The sequence below is a fragment of the Mobula birostris genome, chromosome 17, assembly GCF_030028105.1.
Source record: "Mobula birostris isolate sMobBir1 chromosome 17, sMobBir1.hap1, whole genome shotgun sequence".
NCBI classification, from domain to species: Eukaryota; Metazoa; Chordata; class Chondrichthyes; order Myliobatiformes; family Myliobatidae; genus Mobula; species Mobula birostris.
This window is the reverse complement of record NC_092386.1, coordinates 48,473,230-48,493,040: the sequence shown is the minus strand read 5'-3', so window position 1 is coordinate 48,493,040 and position 19,811 is coordinate 48,473,230. Positions and strand designations below refer to the sequence as shown.

Genomic DNA, 19,811 nt, shown 5'->3' with positions numbered 1-19,811 from the left:
GTCCCAGGATACTGATGGACTTTTACCGCTGTACCATTGAGAGCATACTCACCAACTGCTTCTCAGTGTGGTATGACAATTGTCCCATATCGGACCGCAAAGTACTCCAGCGTGTGGTGAAAACTGCCCAGCGGGTTATCGGCACCCAATTGCCCACCATTGAGAACATCTACCATAAACGCTGCCTGGGCAGGGCGAAAAGCATTATCAGGGATGCATCTCACCCTAACCATGGACTTTTTACTCTCCTCCCATCCAGTAGGTGCTACAGGAGCCTCCGCTCCCGCACCAGCAGGCACAGGAAGAGCTTCTTCCCTGAGGCTGTGACACTGCTAAACCTTTCATCACAGCGCTAAGCAGTATTGCATCTGTATCGTACTGTCTCGGTACTTTTATATTTGTGTGCTGTAGCACTTTTCTTATTCGCAGTTATTTTGTAAATAACACTATTCTTTGCATTTCTGGTCAGATACTAAATGCATTTCATTGGCTTTGTATCTGAACTCGGCACAGTGACAATAAAGTTGAATCTAATCTAATCTAATCTTAAATATACATAAAGACTTGGCCTCCACAGCTGCCTGTGGCAAAGAATTCGACAGAATCACCACTCTCTGGCTAAAGAAGTGCCTCCTCATCTCCATTCTAAAAAGACGCCCCTGTAATCTGAGGCTGTGTCCTCTGGTCCTAGATTCTCCCACCATAAGAAATATCCTACCCATGTTCACTCTATGAAAGCCTTTCACCATTTGATAGGTTTCAATTAGGTCACCCCCTCATTCTTCTGAATTCTATTGTGAAAACAGGCCCAAAGCCATCAAACACACTTCATATGACAAGCTGTTCAATCTTGGAATCATTTTCATGAAACTCCTTTGAACCCTCTTCAGTGTCAAACACATCCTTTCTAAGATAAGGGGCCTAAAACTACTCACAATTCTCCATGAGGCCCCAACAGTGCTTTATAAAGTTTCAATGTTACATCCTTGCTTTTATTTTCTGGTCCTCTTAAAATGAATGCTAACATCGCAATTGCCTTCCTCACTACAGACTCAGCCTGCAAATTAACCTTTAGGGAATCCTGCACAAGGACTCCCAAGACCCTTTGCATGTCAATGCTTTGAATTTTCTCTCCATTTAGAAAATGGTCTACCCTTCTATTTCTTCTGCCAAAGTGCCTAACCATAAACCTCCCACTTCTTTGCCCATTCTCCTAATCTGTCTAAGACTTTCTGTAGCCTCTCTATTTCCTTAAAACTACCTGCCCTTCCACCTATCTTCCTATTGTCTGCAAACTTTGTAGCTAAGCCATCAATTCCATCCTCCAAGTCATTGACATATAATATACAAAGATGCAGTCCCAAAACAGACTCCTGTAGAACACCACTACTTGCCGTCAGCCCACCAGAAAAGGCTCCCTTTATTCCCACTCCTTTCCTCTGCTTTACATTGAGGCAGTTCACCCTGCTCTTCTTGTGCTTCTTCTCTGATTGATGCCCCTGAACACTGCAGCCAACTGGTCACCACCATAAGAAATGGGTACAGGACTAAGCCACACAGCCCTTTGAGGGGTATTTCACCATTCAGTGTCATGGCAGGTGAGATCTAGGCCTCAAACTCACTCTTCTGCTTGTTCCATAAATGTAGAAGAATATTTTCAATGATATAGTATTCATAGCTTTCTAGATGAAAATGCCAAAAATTCAAGAAATTATTTTCCCTTCTCCATTTTAAATCTCTTGCACTAAAACTATGTCCCCTTGTTCTGGGTTCCTGCATTATCATCCTCTCAGCATCTACTTGCCAAGGCACCCCAGAATCATGTATCTTTTCTATAAGAACATTTCTCATTTTCTCTCAAATCATTGGGTCCAGGTCCAACCTATTCAACCTTTTGATAACTGTTTCATCACAGGAGTAGACTTAGAGAAAATACTGTGAGCTACCTCCAATGCAAGCAAATCTCCCCTTAAGAGTAGGTTTCAAGAAAAATGCTTCATAATACTTCATAATATGATGCACTTTTCTTGTCTTCTGTTTTGATTCATTTTAAGTCATTTTATATTCTCATTTGAAAAAATAAAATCTTGTACTGAAACCTCAGCAGTCCAGGACAAATGTTTCAATTCTGGAAATAGCAGTCATGCTAAAAATAAAAGCATTGGCTGATTATTTTCAGCTGATGATGACAAAATGATCACACAAGGACATAAGTAAGCTTTTTCTGTTTTCCATGAATTGACATCAGCAAGCAGTAGCATTCAGTCAAATGGAATTCAGTCATTAAGTCTATACCTAACATACAAGGAAAACAGATCTAACTCTCAAAGGAACATTGAGAAGTATTATTGAGTTCTATAAATTCAGCACACTGCCTCAGACTGAGTAGAAGCAACCACACTTAAAATTAGGCAAATTAGATTTTGGAAACCATCTGTTGTGCAATCCACATGAAGTAAAGGCTTCCTTGGTTCTCTACTGATTCTGAAGTTGTAATAAAGCTACAAAAATATACCAATTGCAAATGTTGGGCTATAATTTTTTCCTCAAGTTTTGTTCAAATTACAGTCTTCCATACTTACGTTTTTAAAAATATGCTCTGAGAATGATTCTGTTCAATGGGGATTCTTGAGCAGAGGACCATAGTTTCATAAAAAGGGCCACCTATTTGTGAAGGAAATGAGGAGACAGTCATGACTCTTTGATCTTCTTTACACCAGAGAGCTGCTGAATATATTCAGCACTGTGATAGGTCAAATGTGATTAATCGGTGAACTATTGTCAAATGAAGGCGCAGGAGAATGCGGGTGCTGGGATCTGGAACAACAAACAATTTGCTGGAGGAACTCTGTATTTTAAGCTGTATCGGTTGGAGGAAATAAATTTCCAACATTGTGGGTTCAAACTCTTCATCAAGACTGAGCCAAACAGTGAGATTATTATCAAATGGCTGATTATTTATTATACATAAACATGTGTACTTTAGGCATATCTTAATGTAAAAATTTTCCTCTGACAAAATGCAATAATATGCATGAGAGGTAGAGTTTAAGGAAACTAATACATCAAGTATTAAGAAGTATTACAAATCTAATACATCATTTTCATAGATTTGATTCTTTAAAATTTACCTGTAAATTTTCCATAAAGTTTGATAAAACAGACCTGTTTAAATTAAAACAACAGGAATTCTGCAGATGCTAGAAATTCAAGCAACACACATCAAAGTTGTGTTGCCTGTTTAAATTAGATATTTTTGTTAATGTAATATGCAAATTAGTTTTTTTAAATTCAATTAGTATTGCGAAGACAGAAAAATGTGTGGCTGTCAAAGCTGATAACTAATTTGACTGAAGTTTCTTTATTTTGTCTGCAGTCCTGTTCCTTTTGCTGAAATAAGAAACAAAGCAGGAAATCATAGTTAGTGTACTGTCACAGAACGGTCCTGAGGTAAGCAACTGCTGTAATACTGTGAAACACTGGGATTACGCTTGGCATAACTCCCTTGAATGCTGATCCATTATTACACTCTTGGTCTGGGGAAAAGGTTTTCTTAACTAAAATATATTAGAAAACAAAATGACTAAAATAATCAAAACTTCGCAGCTTACCAGTTTACCAACTTGGCAAATGAATCTGGATAGTTTACCAAACATTGCTTTGAAGTGTGTGTTCACTTGACTAATGAAAGTGCAATATGTCATTATGTCATTGGTGATCAACCAGTGAGAGAGCAACACTTAATACCTCTGATTCAATTAGCACTGTTTCTTAAGAATAAAGCCTGAGTGCAAAATGAGGTAACAGTTTAAGTGATAGCAGGACAGAGACCACCAGGAAGATATAGTGCTCGTTCTCCTATTTTAGATCAGTTAATATGATGATCACAGGTCTCTTTTTGCTTGTTGTTAATTATACAATCTGTACCATAGATACATAGAAAATAGGTGCAGGAATAGGCCATTCGGCCCTTCGAGCCTGCACCGCCATTCAGTATGATCATGGCTGATCATCCAACTCAGAACCCTGTACCTGCCTTCTCTCCATACCCCCTGATCCCTTTAGCCACAAGGGCCATATCTAACTCCCTCTTAAATATAGCCAATGAACTGGCCTCAACTGTTTCCTGTGGCAGAGAATTCCATAGATTCACCACTCTCTGTGTGAAGAAGTTTTTCCTCATCTCGGTCCTAAAAAACTCCCCCTTTATCTTCAAACTGTGACCCCTCGTTCTGGACTTCCCCAACATCGGGAACGATCTTCCTGCATCTAGCCTGTTGAACAATCCCTTTAGGATTTTATACGTTTCAATAAGATCCCCCCTCAATCTTCTAAATTCCAGAGAGTATAAGCCTAGTGGATCCAGTCTTTCATCATATGAAAGTCCTGCCATCCCAGGAATCAATCTGGTGAACCTTCTTTGTACTCCCTCTATGGCAAGAATGTCTTTCCTCAGATTAGGGGACCAAAACTGCACACAATACTCCAGGTGTGGTCTCACCAAGGCCTTGTACAACTGCAGTAGTACCTCCCTGCTCCTGTACTCGAGTCCTCTTGCTACGAATGCCAGCATACCATTCGCCTTTTTCACCGCCTGCTGTACCTTCATGCCCACCTTCAATGACTGGTGTACAATGACACCCAGGTCTCGTTGCACCTCCCCTTTTCCTAATCGGAAAAATTGTTACCCTTTGTAACAACTGAAATAAGCCTTTGCCTGACAGCTTATGAATACATTCAATTTTATTTAGGAATATAGATTTGGAAAAAACACATTTCTACAAATCCATTTTAATACTTTGGGTGTAATTTTGTTTTCTAGCACCTTTGCCATGGGTATAGATTAAAAGCATTTTAACAGATTTTACTTCCATAGAAAAGCATAGATTTTAAATAATTTCTGATGAAAAATATATTTAGATTGGACAGTGTGATTTAGCATTAAGTAGAATCATAACCAAATATCTCCAAGGGATTGGATAACAGGTTGTACATCACATCAAGGCAGTGAGTTCAATTAAGTCTTCTGCAACCTGAGAAGAAGGATGTTCAAGTCATATTTTTGGACCATGAATTTTAGCAAATACACAATTAGTTGGATGCTGATGCCAAGACCTTAATGCAATATGAAAGCAACTACAATAACTTATGCTAGTATTTGTAACATTTTTCAGTATTTGGTAGAGAGCAATCTAAACATATTTTTAGACTTTGGCCTACTAATCAATTGATGTCTTCTAATATGCTGCTGCAGAGTGAGTTTATATTTTCATTAGGCAGCGGAAAGTAAATTGGCAGCAAAACAAAGGCAAGCTCTACATCTGAGCCTAGTAAAAGCTGTATAACAGCAAGAAAAAGCCGCAAATTTAATAAAAAGTCATGTATTTTAGTTACTGGTTATCCACGGCACTTAATTTTACTGGCCAATAGCAAACCAAGGAGAAAATATATTAGATAATTCTTCCATCTTTAGTCAGTTTCTCATATTTGAGAATTACATGCTCAACCTCAGTTCTGTAGGTTCTGAGGTCAACATGAAACCTGCAGATATTGCCACAGTAGAGCTAAAGTGCTTAACAGGGTAGGTACTGCAGTTGGGTAGCTTAGGAGATCCTGTGCCTCCTTCACTATTTTCATTGGAATCCCAACGATCAGGAAACTATCAACTTCTGCCTTAGATATAACTACTGCGGTGGAGGCCAAACCCATGGGAATATATAATGGGGAAGTTGATAGTTTCCTGATCGGTCAGGGCTTCAAAGGATATGGCGAGAAGGCAGGTGTATGGGGTTGAGTGGAGTCTGGGACCAGCCATAATGGAATGGCAGAGCAGACGCAATGGGCTAAATGGCCTAATTCTGTTTCTACGTCTTATGGTCTTATGGACTTGAGGTTCTCAGCATGATATCAAATGCTCATTTTCCACCTTGAGTGTTCATGGGCCAGGCCGTGAGATAGTGAGGATTTGGCAGTTTTTTCAAAGAGGCTTTGAGAATATCCTTGAGACCTTTCCTTCATATCTCTGACAATCTTTTCAATGATTGGGCTTAGAATAGTGCTTTTGTTTTGGGTATTGGCCTGTCCTTCAGAGCCAACTGAACAAAATGCTGGGCATATTGTCCTGGGAGAAGTCACTGAATGGAGTGCTGATGGATCTCACCAGTGATTGGGGATACCTCTGTAGGTGGTCCAAATCTCAGAAGAGTTCAAGAGGGCAAAAAAGAGTAAACCACAAGTTTTGTCCCAGATTTGAGATCTTAATCTTCAGTCACCCTTTTTAACAGATAATCAAGGCAGTGCTGACAATGATGAATTTCATTGCCAATTTGGAGGAATATTCATGAGAAATCTGCATCTTCACAATATCATTCGGCACAAGATTATTTCAAATTACTTTCTCAATCATGCTAAGAGTTTTGTTTTCGTTTCTTCTATTTCCGTGCAAGGGCATTGAATATTTTTGCAAGTTTGAAAATCCCCACGTACATGGCAGAATGAAATTCACTCTCCTAGAAGAACCAGATGGCTAATAGAATAAAATATGAGGCAAGTAAGCTGGCTGTGTGGGAGTGAGAGAAGAATCTCATCATAAAGGAAGAAGAAGAGTATGAACTTCAATACGGGCAGGAAAATTGGAAGGCCGCCATCATAGTTTGAAGGGGATGGATGAGAATAATGCAGCAGGAAGTATGGAAGAGAAGAGAAGCAGAGAGTACCAGCATAACCTAAATTATAAATGCATATTACTTCTAATATAACAGGTAGGAGAGGAAGAATATAAAAAAGGAATAGTCATGATCACAGACTTCCTGACCTATCTAGCAATGGCCACACTATCTACAGCAATGTTTTACATCCCATGGCTAAATTACTCCTCACACAGTCCCTCAAGGATCAACCCTGGATCTCTTCCTGACCTTTGTAAACAAGATGTCACTTTATCATCAATGGCATGTGTTAATGCTGTTAACGCAGATTGTTATGCCACCTATCCTGACCCTGAACCACATTAGTATTATCATACTGCCTGCTTGACATCCAGTCTTTGATTAGCAACAAGGGCCACATCGAGCATAAATGAGGAGCTGAAAAAAAAGGATTGAACAATATAGAATTGTAAGGTTATATGGCATGGTAACAGGCTCTTCAGCACAACTTGACCATGCTGATCAATTTGCCTACCTGAGCAAGTCCCATTTGCCTTCTTTTGACCAATATACTTATAAACATTTCTTGTCCATCTACCTGCCCATATGTCCTTTAAATGCTCTAACTGTGGGCTACATCACCCATTTCCTCTGGCAGTTCGTTCTATATACAATCCCTATAAAATGTATTCACCCCCTTCCCCCACCCCCAGATATTTTCGTGTTTTATTGTTTTACAACATTGAATCACAGTGGATTAAGTATGGATTTTTTTGATACTGATCAACAGAAAAAACTCTTTTGTGTCAAAGTGAAAGCAGATCTCTACAAAGTGACCTAAATTAATTACAAATATAAAACACAAAATTAATTGATTGCACTGTGATTCAATGTTGAGAAACAATAAAACATGATAACTTCCAAGGGGGGTAAATACTTTTTATAGGCACTGTACCAGCTACCCCCTGTTGAAAATGTTACTCCTCTCTTGCCTTTTATTTTTCCCCATTACATGATTTTTGTCTACCAGTTTTAGACCCCCTCCCCATCACCTGTGAAAAACACTTTGAATATTTCACCCTACCCAACCGTGTTATGAAAGAAGGCCATGCATATCCAGTCCAAGTAACATCCTGGTGAATCTTATAATAGTATAATGATATGACCTGAGGGATCTTGTCAGGGTGAATGTGGAGAGAATGTTAACTATTAAGGGAAAAATACAAGAACTAGAGGATATTGATTAAATAAAAAGTAAAATGTTTACTATCTAATAGTCAAAATTGCTTCCCTCGGAGGATCATGAGTCCTCAGAGACCTCTGCCTCAGAAGTGTGGAAGCATTTTGGGTGACTTTTTAATTCAGAAGTAGGCAGTGGTAGACAAGAATGCAGAATGCAGTTGTTTGTGTCCTAGTGCTGAACTGAAGTTATAGTCAGATCAGCCATGGTCTTACTAAATGGCAGGATAGTCTTGAGGACTGTATGACTTGCTCCTGCTCCAAATTTCTTACTTTCTTACTTTGTAAATAAGTAAATTAGCATTTAGAATATATATTATTGAAGAAAGGCAATGTATCCCCAAGGTCTATTCATCTGCATCTTAAGATGTTAAAGAGGTGTCAATGGAGATGCTGGATGCATCTATAATTCCAGAGATACTCTTTTGGTTCACAGCAGCTGGAAGTCAGCAAATGCAATATCACTGTTGAAGAGAGAGGAAGGACAGAGAGAGAAAACAGGAAACAATCCACCAATTAGACTGGCATAAATTGTAGGGGAAATGCTGAAATCTGTTATTAAGGAAATGTTGTCAGGGCACTTGGGAATTGGGAATTGGATTGGGCAGAGACAACATGTATTTATGAAAGGGAAATTATGTTTGTCAAATACTTTGGATCTTTTTGAAATTTTAGTTAGCAGAATTGATAATGGTGAACTAGCTAATGTGGTGTATTTTTAGAAGGGCTTTGTTGAAAGGGCCTTGCAGGAAACTGTTAAACAGTGATAGAGTGCATGATATTGTAAGTTAAATACTGAGGATCAGTTAATGGGCAGAAAATCGAGAGTAAGAATAAATCGGTTAGTTTTGCATTGGGACTTGTGGAGTGCAACAGGGATCACTGTGCACAGCTGATGCTCAGCGATCTATATAAAGTGTTTGGGTAGGGAGAGCTAGTTCTGTGTGGTTACAAAGGGAGCCCACAATGTGATCTCAGAGGATGAGAGTTTCTTTGGGTGTGTTAAGTGAATGGCTGAAGATATAGTGTGGACAACATGAGGTTGTTGATTTTGGTAGATTGAATAGGAAGGTGGAGTATTTTGTAAATAGTAAGATTTTGAAAGATGTCAATGTTCAGAAGGAAAGTTAACACACAGCCAGAAATTAGGAAGATAAATAGTAAAGTGGCCTTTATTGTAAAAGAAGTTGAATACAAGAGAAGAAATGCCTCACTGTAGTTACATAGGACCCTAATGAGACCACATCTATACTGTGTATACAGGCCTTGCAACCTGCCTTGCCTTATTTTACTTAATTTGATTAGTGTAGAATTTGGAATGGCCTTGGGAGTGTTGAACTAGTAAAGGATGTATGGCATGTAAAATAAAAAGATTTACATTTAGATTATAATTTCAGGATGTCCCAGTGTTTTACAGTTAGCAATGTGCACTTGAAGCATTGTCAATGTTCATATGCGACTAATAGCAAGAAAAAAGAAAGATACTTGCCAGAAAAAATCTCTTTTAAAAATGTTGACTGAGGATAAACAATGGCTTTTTTTAAAATAATGCCATGAGACCTTTTGCTCATGACAGAGCAGTTGGGAATTTTGTTGTCATCTAACAGAGGGCACACCTGATAATCTCAGATCAAAAACACCAATTGAAGCAGATCCTTTGTGCCTGCTGAAGCAATAGAAATCACCAGTACTATATGAATACGACCAACAAGTGAAAATGTAAGTAAGTGGACTCCATCTACTAAATAAATACTTAATAAAGTCAACTAAGGGAACAAAATTGGCTTTATAAAGATCCTTATATTTTTTAGTAATTATAATACCTAGATATCTAAAAGAGTCTGTAACTTTAAAAGGAGTATTATCATATATAGAGACAGAATCATTTAAAGGAAACAATTCACTTTTATTAAAATTTATTTTATATCCTGAAAAACCTCCAAATTCATTAAATAATTTTAGCAAGGCAGGAATGGATTCGACAGGGTTAGATATATAAACCAATAAATCATCAGCATAAAGAGAGATCTTATGCATGGTCTCATTCACAAAAATCCCATGGATATTTTTAGCCTCACGAAGAGCAATAGCAAGGGGTTCTAATATTAAATTAAACAACAAAGGACTTAATGGACAGCCTTGCCTTGTCCCCTGTGAAAGCTGAAAAAAAGGAGACCTACAATTGTTAGTGACAACAGTAGCAATAGGGGCTTTATATATCATTTTAATCCAATTATTTTTAATCCAAATTTTTATATTTATTTCAGAATATTCCTGTTTTTTTGACTAGGAAGTTTTTTGATCAGATTGATTCTATTATTTTATCTTTTATTTGGAATAATAAAAGACCAAGAATTAGTAAATGTCACTTACAAAAATTGAAAAAGGATGGAGGTCTTGCTTTGCCTAATCTAAGAATGTATTATTGGGCTGTTAATGTGCAATATATATCTTTCTGGTTATACTGGGTTGATAAGAATGATCGGCCAATTTGGGTAGACCTGGAACTGAAAGTTATAAAACAGTTTTATTTAACCTCATTATTGGGAGCTCCTTTACCTATGCAATTAGTTAAAGTTGTTAATTTAAACCTATATCTTGTGATTAATTATTCTTTACAAATTTGGCTCCAGTTCCACAATTTTTTTAATCTTAAAAAATTTAAACTTTGTAGTTTAATTTACCGAAATTACTTTTTTAAGCCTTCCTTGATCCAATTTTTTTATTTTGGAAAAATAAAGGTATTAATTATTTTTTTGGATTTAATTAAAGAAAATAGATTGATGTCTTTTGAACAATTAATTAATAAATATCCTTTTTCATACTCGCACTTTCTGCAATACCTTCAAGTTAGACATTTTTTACAAAAATATTTAAGTAATTGTCCTTACATATTGGAGGCTGACCTGTTAGATACCATTATGAGTATGAATCCTTTGATTAAGGGTTCTATTGGAAGAACTTAGAATTTATTATTACAATGGGATAAGCATCCTTTATCTAAGATTTAACAGGATTGGGAAAAGGAACTTAATTTGACTTTTATGACGGAAGATTGGATGCTGATTTTGAAGTTGGTTAACTCTTCTTCAATTTGTGCTAGCCATTCATTGATTCAATTTAAAATTGTACATCATTATCATTTGACAAAGGAGAGACCTTCTAAAATCTTTTCCGATGTTGATAGTCATTGTGATAGATGTAAAACTGAGATAGCTACACTGACACATATGTCTTGGTCTTGTTCTATATTGGGGCAATTCTGGAAGTCGTTTTTTTCAACAATTTCTAAAGCACTTAAAAGTAATTTACAACCTAATAAACTAACTGTGCTTTTTGGAATAATTCCTCAAAATATTCATGGTATTTCTGTGTCTGACCAACATGTTATTGTTTTTGTTACATTGATAGCTAGGAGGGCCATTTTGTTTTATTTGATCAAACTTTATTTGATTTTGAGAAAAGATGGGGCTCATTTGCTTGTTATTATCATTTGAGTTAATTGATATAATTTTTCCACAATCTAATTGTAAATTTTTTAGTATATTTTCTTTTCTTGCTGGTTCTTTCCTTTTCTTTTCTTGATGTTTATTTTTAGAAGCTTTTTGTATGACGCATGACTCTGGGGCTGCACACCTAATGGATTCTTTTTTTTCTCACTTTTCTGCTTAATAGGTTTTTTTTGTTATCACAAATTTTTTTTTCTATCTTTAAGATAATATCTTTTTTGAGACATTGTAAGTGTTGTTACTTCAATGTACTCATGTTATTTTTTCTGTATAATATAACAATAAAAAGATTTGAAAAGAAAGAAAAGAAATCACCAGTACTAATATAGAAACATAGAAACATAGAAAATAGGTGCAGGAGTAGGCCATTCGGCCCTTCGAGCCTGCACCGCCATTTATTATGATCATGGCTGATCATCCAACTCAGAACCCCGCCCCAGCCTTCCCTCCATACCCCCTGACCCCCGTAGCCACAAGGGCCATATCTAACTCCCTCTTAAATATAGCCAATGAACTGGCCTCAACTGTTTCCTGTGGCAGAGAATTCCACAGATTCACCACTCTCTGTGTGAAGAAGTTTTTCCTAATCTCAGTCCTAAAAGGCTTCCCCTCTATCCTCAAACTGTGGCACCTCATTCTGGACCTCCCCAACATCGGGAACAATCTTCCTGCATCTAGCCTGTCCAATCCCTTTAGGATCTTATACGTTTCAATCAGATCCCCCCTCAATCTTCTAAATTCCAACGAGTACAAGCCCAGTTCATCCAGTCTTTCTTCATATGAAAGTCCTGCCATCCCAGGAATCAATCTGGTGAACCTTTGTACTCGCTCTATGGCAAGGATGTCTTTCCTCAGATTAGGGGACCAAAACTGCACACAATACTCCAGGTGTGGTCTCACCAAGGCCTTGTACAACTGCAGTAGTACCTCCCTGCTCCTGTACTCGAATCCTCTCGCTATAAATGCCAGCATACCATTTGCCTTTTTCACCGCCTGCTGTACCTGCATGCCCACTTTCAATGACTGGTGTATAATGACACCCAGGTCTCGTTGCACCTCCCCTTTTCCTAATCGGCCACCATTCAGATAATAATCTGTTTTCCTATTTTTGCCACCAAAGTGGATAACTTCACATTTATCCACATTAAATTGCATCTGCCATGAATTTGCCCACTCACCCAACCTATCCAAGTCACCCTGCATCCTCTTAGCATCCTCCTCACAGCTAACACTGCCACCCAGCTTCATGTCATCCGCAAACTTGGAGATGCTGCATTTAATTCCCTCATCCAAGTCATTAATATATATTGTAAACAACTGGGGTCCCAGCACTGAGCCTTGCGGTACCCCACTAGTCACCGCCTGCCATTCTGAAAAGGTCCCGTTTATTCCCACTCTTTGCTTCCTGTCTGCTAACCAACTCTCCACCCACACCAATACCTTACCCCCAATACCGTGTGCTTTAAGTTTGCACACTAATCTCCTGTGTGGGACCTTGTCAAAAGCCTTCTGAAAATCCAAATATACCACATCCACTGGTTCTCCCCTATCCACTCTACTAGTTACATCCTCAAAAAATTCTGTGAGATTCGTCAGACATGATTTTCCTTTCACAAATCCATGCTGACTTTGTCCGATCATTTCACCGCTTTCCAAATGTGCTGTTATCACATCCTTGATAACTGACTCCAGCAGTTTCCCCACCACCAACGTTAGGCTAACTGGTCTATAATTCCCTGGTTTCTCTCTCCCTCCTTTTTTAAAAAGTGGAGTTACATTAGCCACCCTCCAATCCTCAGGAACTAGTCCAGAATCTAACGAGTTTTGAAAAATTATCACTAATTCATCCACTATTTCTTGGGCTACTTCCTTAAGCACTCTGGGATGCAGACCATCTGGCCCTGGAGATTTATCTGCCTTCAATCCCTTCAATTTACCTAACACCACTTCCCTACTAACATGTATTTTGCTCAGTTCCTCCATCTCACTGGACCCTCTGTCCCCTACTATTTCTGGAAGATTATTTATGTCCTCCTTAGTGAAGACAGAACCAAAGTAATTATTCGATTGGTCTGCCATGTCCTTGCTCTCCATAATCAATTCACCTGTTTCTGTCTGCAGGGGAACTACATTTGTCTTTACCAGTCTTTTCCTTTTTACATATCTATAAAAGCTTTTACAGTCAGTTTTTATGTTCCCTGCCAGTTTTCTCTCATAATCTTTTTTCCCCTTCCTAATTAAGCCCTTTGTCCTCCTCTGCTGAACTCTGAATTTCTCCCAGTCCTCAGGTGAGCCACTTTCTCTGGCTAATTTGTATGCTTCTTCTTTGGAATTGATACTATCCCTAATTTCTCTCGTCAGCCGCAGGTGCACTACCTTCCTTGATTTATTCTTTTGCCAAACTGGGATGAACAATTGTTGTAGTTCATCCATGCAACCTTTAAATGCTTGCCATTGCATATCCACCGTCAATCCTTTAAGTGTCATTTGCCAGTCTATCTTAGCTAATTCATGTCTCATACCTTCAAAGTTACCCCTCTTTAAGTTCAGAACGTTTGTTTCTGAATTAACTATGTCACTCTCCATCTTAATGAAGAATTCCACCATATTATGGTCACTCTTACCCAAGGGGCCTCTCACGACAAGATTGCTAATTAACCCTTCCTCATTGCTCAAAACCCAGTCCAGAATGGCCTGCTCTCTAGTTGGTTCCTCGACATGTTGGTTCAAAAAACCATCCCGCATACATTCCAAGAAATCCTCTTCCTCAGCACCTTTACCAATTTGGTTCACCCAATCTACATGTAGATTGAAGTCACCCATTATAACTGCTGTTCCTTTATTGCACACATTTCTAATTTCCTGTTTAATACCATCTCCGACCTCACTACTACTGTTAGGTGGCCTGTACACAACTCCCACCAGCGTCTTCTGTCCCTTAGTGTTACACAGCTCTACCCATATCGATTCTACATCTTCCCGGCTTATGTCCTTCCTTTCTATTGCGTTAATCTCCTCTTTAACCAGCAACGCCACCCCACCTCCCCTTCCTTCATGTCTATCCCTCCTGAATATTGAATATCCCTGAACGTTGAGCTCCCATCCCTGGTCACCCTGGAGCCATGTCTCTGTGATCCCAACTATATCATAATCATTAATAACAATCTGCACTTTCAATTCATCCACCTTATTACGAATGCTCCTTGCATTGACACACAAAGCCTTCAGGCGCTAATATTTAGTTGAGCATTTTGAAGTTCTTTTATCAAAAGCCTTTGGCCTGGACTGCCGCACTCTTTCCCAACAACCAGAGAGTGCATGCTGACATTGTATTGGTTTTCATGAGGCACAAGCATATGTCTTTAATTTCCAATGCAAAAATTTTATATGATAGTTGTCCCTAATCTATACGAGAAGCTTCTATACTATAAAATGTCAGGATTATTTTAAAATTTCTACACTGTCTTCACACAGCATGTTGTCTTTGACACTCTGTTCTCGAGATACTTGCTTCAGTGGTATTTTATTCATTATTATCCAATGTCAAACTCTTTATTTATTGAGAGAGTGCATGTAAATTACACCTGATCATTGGATTATCAGGTCCGAGTACAGTGTGGAGGAAATTCAGTAATACAATGCATTAAATTAACTTCTGAAGACACTCGTGGACTTCCATACTGAAAGCGTTTCTCATTTCTCTTTCAGCTACAAAGTAAATGTGGTGACTTGATACTGTGCTGCAATGAATCATAGCCGTGGTGATAGGATGGAGGGAGGTAGGGAAGTCTGAAGAATGAGAGGCGAGTACTTAGAGAAGGAAAAGGAGGAGGAGACCAATTAGTAAATACAAAAGAAAGGGTGGGGGGAGTTGGATGAAAGGGAAACTGACAGAAGGAGAAGGCAAGATCTTGGGACTGAAGGAAGAAGGGATTTATGGATAGGGAAGATTGAGAATGAGGTGTCAAGGAGAGAGTAGAGGAAGGGAAGGATGAGGAAGAGGCACTAGGCATATATATATGGGTCAACCCTTCTGTGCACTGACAAGTGCTTGCACATGCCCATATATATGTATGTGTTAGTGTCAGTGCAGTAGGCTCTGCTGTCCAGTTATTTTAGTTCCCTTGCTACAGGACTAAGACTTCACTCCATCAGGTCCAAGTGGTGGATAATATACAGTGGTCAGTCGACAATTAAAGGAAACGAAGGTTCTCGGCCCAAAACGTCAACTGTACCTCTTCCTAGAGGTGCTGCCTGGCCTGCTGCGTTCACCAGCAACTTTGATGTGTATTGCTTGAATTTCCAGCATCTGCAGAATTCCTCATGTTTATTGAAAGAAATCATCCACTGGAATCTTCGTCTTTTTGGTAGGATCCTTACGAGAGCCAGACAGCCACAGACCTAAATGCCTAAGGACACCGGGACTCTGACATTGACAGCATCACACTGAATGAAAGGTTCCAGACAGGAGATGGCAAACTCAAGGCTGTGAGAATACTACTGGAAGGCAAACCGGAAGAGGGATGGCACCATCTTGGAGTTGGTTTCACTATTATGAATGAACTAGCCAACATCTCAGGGATTCCCCTGTATGATTAGCAAATGTGTCCTAATGCGTGGATAACTCCAAAACAGCACACCAGATCTTCAGTGCACATGTTCCAATTGTGAAAGCTACAAATGAATCTGCTCCAGCCGTGAGAAAAACCGTGATCCATTTGCCAGAGGAAACCAAACTAATCCTCATGAATGTCTTCAGTGATACGGTGGGGAAGGACTGAATGCAAGTTCTCAACCCAGGAGGGTTGCCTAAGAAGAAGCAGAAAGAAAACAACAGGAATTCCTGAAAAATACTACTTGTCCATTCACAAGGATTATTTAGTGTGACCAAGGTTCATAACAAATTTGTAAGACGGTCCAGCATTCTGCAATAATTTTCCTGACTTTTGAACTCAATGGCTTAACTAAAAAAGGCAAACATACCATTGCCTTCTGAACCACTCTTTTCACCTGTGTATTCACTTTCAGGGAGCTGTGAACTTGGACCACATGATTCCTCTGCTCTTCAACCTGTTAAGGATTTTGCTGTTAACAGAGTACTGTCTTTTCACATTAGACCTACCAAGGTGTCACATTTCATATTTGGCCAGGTTAAACACCATCTGCCATTTCTCCACCTATATCTGCAACTGATCTATATCCCATTGTAATTTCTGCCAGCCTTTTACACTATCCACAACACCACCAATTTTCATGTCAGCTGCAGACTTACTAATCCACCCATCTAATTTTTCATCCAGGTCATTTACTGTATATGTCACAAAAAGCAGAAATCCCAGTACAGATCCCTGTGAAACACCACTAATGACAGATCTCCAGCTAGAATATGTCCCATCAACCACTACCCTTTGTCTTCTGTGGGCAAGCAAGTTATGAATCCAAATAGCCAGTTCATCATGGATCCCTCCTAATCCCCTGATGAGCCTCCCACTGAAGGACCTTCTTTGTCAAAGGCCTTACTAAAATCCATAGACAACATCCACAGCTCTGCCTTCATCAGTCACCCTCGTCACCTCATCAAAAAACTCAATCATTTGTAAGATACGATTTGGCCCCCACAAAACCATGCTGGCTTTCCCTAATTCGTCCATGGTTTTCCAAATGGTCGTAAATCTATCCCTAAGAACTCTTTCCAGTAACTTCCCTACTACTGACATGAGACTCACTGGTCTATAGTTTCCAGGAATATCCCTGGTTCCATTCATGAATAATGGAATAACATTAGCTATTTGCCAGTCCTGCAGAAACTCACCTATGCCTAGGGAGGACTCTTAAGAGACCAGTCAAAGCCCCGGTAATCTCTTCTCTTGACTCCCTGAATAATCTGGAATATATATCATCAGGTACTGGGGACTTATCCACCTTAATGCTCTTTAAGAGACTCAAGACTACTTCTTCAGATATCTCAAAATGCCCTAGCATATCAATACACTCAGCAGTGATCTCCCTATCCCCCACGTCCTTCTCCTTGGTAAATACTGATGTAAAGTAGCCATTAAGGACCTCACCCATATCCTCTACATCCAAGCAAATGTTCTCACCAGTAGTTTTGAGTGGACCTACCCTCTCCCTAGTTGTCCTTTTTGTCTTGATGTATGTATGGAATGCCTTGGGATTCTATTTAATCCTACTTGCCAATGATTTTTCACGGCCCCCCCCCCCCGGCTTTCCTATTTCCCTATTTGAGTTCTTTTCTGGCTTCTTTATAACACTCAAGGTCTTTGTTTGATTCAAGCTTCCTGAGATTTACATGCTTTTCCTTTTTCTTCTTGACTAAATTTATCACCTCTGTCAACATCCAAGATTTTCTTAATTTGCCATCCTTGTCCTTCCTTCTGACTGGAACATACCCGTCTGTCTTGTCTTGTCCATACTGCACCAACCGCCGACGCTGGGCTATAAATGTGCAGGAGCAATGTGCGGTTAAGTGCCTTGCTGACGGACACAACACGCTATTTCAGCTGAGGCTCAAACTCATGACCTTCAGATCACTAGTCCAACGCCTTAACCACTTGGCCACGCGCCATCTTGTAAGTCTGTGTAGTTGGTCTTGAAACACCTTCTATATCTCAGATGTGGGCTTGCCCAAAAACAGCTGTTTCCAATTAACTCAACCTAGTTCCTGACTAATGCTCTTGTAATTTGTCTTGTTCCAATTTAATACTCTCCTGCAAGGTCCACACTTATCCTTATCTATAGCTACCTTAAAACAGGAGTGTGGTCTCCGTTCCCTAACTGTTCACCCATGGAAAAGTTGGCACCTGGCCAGGCTCATTTCGCAACACCAGGTCCAGTACACCCCCTCCTCTTTTTGATTTAGAAAACCCTGCTGGAGGTACCTAACAAACTGCCCCATCTAGGGGGTGACATGGTAGTGTAGTGTTTAGCACAACGTTTTATAGTACAGATGACCTGGGTTCTGTTCCTGCTGCTGTCTGTAAGGAGTCTGTACATTCTCCCCGTGACTGCGTGGGTTTCCACTGGGTGCTCCGGTTTCCTCCCACAGTCCAAAGATGTACTGATTGGTCAGTTAATTGGTCATTGTAAATTGACCCATGATTAGACCAGGATTAAATCGGGGGATTGATGGGCGGCACGGCTCAAAGGGCCTATTCCGCGCTGTATCTCAATAAATAAATAAGCCTCGTACTCAGAAGGCCTCTGTTTAATCTGGGGATGTTGAAGGCTCATATAACATAAACCCCATTGTTTTTACACCTTTCCTTAATCTGTTTACATATCTGTTCATCAGTGTCCCAGTGGGTATTGGGTGGGGTCTGTAGTGTAAACCCGTCAGAGTGATTGCACCCTTCCTATTTTTGAGTCCTGATCTTACAAGCTCAGTGGGTGGGCTCCCCATTACGTCCCCTCTGAGTGCAGCTGTGATATTGTCCCTGATAAATGGTACAACTCTCCCCCCCCCCAACCAACTTCTTTGACTTCTCTCTCTATCTTTTCTAAAACATAAAAATCCTGGGACAGTTTCAATGAGTCCACAGCATTCTTAAATGGGAGTGTCAATAGCCAGAGGTTGTGGTCCACATCAGTACCAATGAGATCCTGCAAACTGAATTCATGGAGTTAGGTGGTAAGTTAAAGGATAGGCTCTCCAAGGTTGTGATCTCAGAAATTGGACAGCCATACAGTTTAATGCTAAGGAGTTGGTGCAAGAGGGAGAGCTTCATATTTTTGGATTATTTTGGGGCTCTCCTCCTGGGAAGGTAAGTCCTGTTCAGAAGGGATGGTTTGCATCTGACCTGGAGGGGGGATAATATGCTAGCAGGAAGGTTTACTAGTGCTTCTGGGGGGTGGGGGGGAGGGGGGGAAGGAATTAAACTAGAGTTACAGGGGGATGGGAACCAGAGGTCCAGAACGGATATGGAGTGGTTGTGGAGAAAGTTGTTAAGCCTACATACAGAATCAGGAATCAAAATGTTGACCATGGTGGGACTAACGTTGTCAGCTGTGTATATTTCAATGCAAGGAGTATTGTAGGAAGGACGGATGAGCTTAGAGCATGGATCATTATGTGGCCTTATGACGTTGTAGCCATTAGTGGGACTTGGTCGCAAGAGGAACAGGACTGGCAACTCAGTGATCTGGGGTTAGATTTATTAGAGTGGAAGTGATTAAAGGGGGAGGGGTGGCATTGTTAATCAGGGAAAATGGCACGGCAGTCAGGAAAGACTGAAGAATTCATTTAGTGAGGACTTAGAGGTAAAATTGAAGAATAAGAAGAGTATGTCCACCCAACAGTCCACAGGATTTAGAGGAGCAAATTTGTAGAGAGATTGCAGACTGTTGTAAGAAACGTAAGTTTGTGATAGTAGGTGATTTAAACTTTCCACATATTGAC

General features: G+C 39.7%; 1 protein-coding gene across 10 annotated transcripts in view; it reads left to right on the top strand.

Annotated features, from left to right (window-relative positions):
* LOC140211665 (guanine nucleotide-binding protein G(I)/G(S)/G(O) subunit gamma-7-like) overlaps window positions 1-19,811 on the top strand; it is a 267,308-nt gene that overhangs the window by 146,780 nt on the left and 100,717 nt on the right. For 6 of the 10 annotated variants that reach the window (XM_072281684.1, XM_072281681.1, XM_072281680.1 and 3 more), the window contains one exon: window positions 3,377-3,450. The exons of the other annotated variants lie outside the window; for them this stretch is intronic. The gene's annotated coding sequence lies outside the window, so the exon portion shown is untranslated. The remainder of the gene's footprint in view (window positions 1-3,376; window positions 3,451-19,811) is intronic. 10 annotated transcript variants of the gene reach the window in all.